General features: G+C 40.4%; 1 pseudogene; it reads left to right on the forward strand.

Annotated features, from left to right (window-relative positions):
• The window catches only part of LOC102485327 (olfactory receptor 4P4-like), a 5,112-nt pseudogene that overhangs the window by 490 nt on the left and 3,553 nt on the right, over positions 1-1,069 (forward strand).

A 1,069-nucleotide genomic window follows, 5' to 3' on the forward strand; every position in this document is an offset into this window, starting at 1 on the left:
GTGATTTCTCTCTTTCCACTTTGTCTCTAGTGTACATTACAATTTTTAGTACTTTTATGTTCTCCAGTCTTTCAGTCTCTACCATAGAGTGCAGAAGGTATATGCTAAATGGAGACATACAATGTTTCTCTTTCATAGCCTGTCTTGCTTCACTAAGCAACATATCTTCCATATTTCTCCAATTTCTATCAACTCCGAAGGCCCTATTGTTTTTTATGGCTGACTAGTATTCAATGGAGTATATGTGACACAATTTTTCAATTCATTCATCTATCTGTGGACATTTGGATTGGATCCATGTCTTAGCAATAGTGAATAAGGCTGCAATGGATATAGATGTGCAAGTGCTTTTCCAACTGAGTGCTCTCTTGTCCTTTGGGTAGATACCCAGGAGTGGAATTTCTGGATCATATGGTAGTTCTATGTGAAGGGCTTTGAGGAATCTCTATATCATTCTCCACAGAGGCTGGACCAATTTACATTCTTATCAACAGTGTAGGGACCAGCAGTTAGCGTAATGGCTATGTCGCTGGACTCCCACATAGGCGACCACAGTTCGAGTCCTGGACCTGCTGGCTTAAACTCACACTGGGCGCGTGTGCGTGCGTGCCCAAGATCCCAAGAGGAGAATGGAGGAGAAGGGATTGTGGAGTGGCCATCCCCTCTGGGGATGATTTCTTGCTTTCTATCTCTCTGTCTGTTTGGCAAGCACATGCACCCTATAGCAAAACCCTCTCAACAAAACAAAACAACTGTGTAGGAATGTTCTTCTTTCACCACATTCACTACAGCACTTATCATTATTTGTTTTTTTAATCTTCACCAGACTGACTGGGGTTAGGTGGTATCTCATTGTGGTTTTGATCTGCATCTTCCTTAAAATGAGTACTGTTGAGCATTTTTAAATATGCTTTTTGGCTGTTCATATGTCTTCCTTAGAGAGTTGTTTATTTAGCTAATTTTGCCATCTATTAATTTGGTTAATCAATTTCTTTCAGGTAAACTGCTTGAGTTCCCTGTGTATTCTAGTTATCAGTCCCTTATCTGAGGCACAGTTAACAAAAATCCT

Source organism: Tupaia chinensis, unplaced genomic scaffold (assembly GCF_000334495.1).
Source record: "Tupaia chinensis unplaced genomic scaffold, TupChi_1.0 Scaffold145405_1, whole genome shotgun sequence".
NCBI lineage: Eukaryota > Metazoa > Chordata > Mammalia > Scandentia > Tupaiidae > Tupaia > Tupaia belangeri.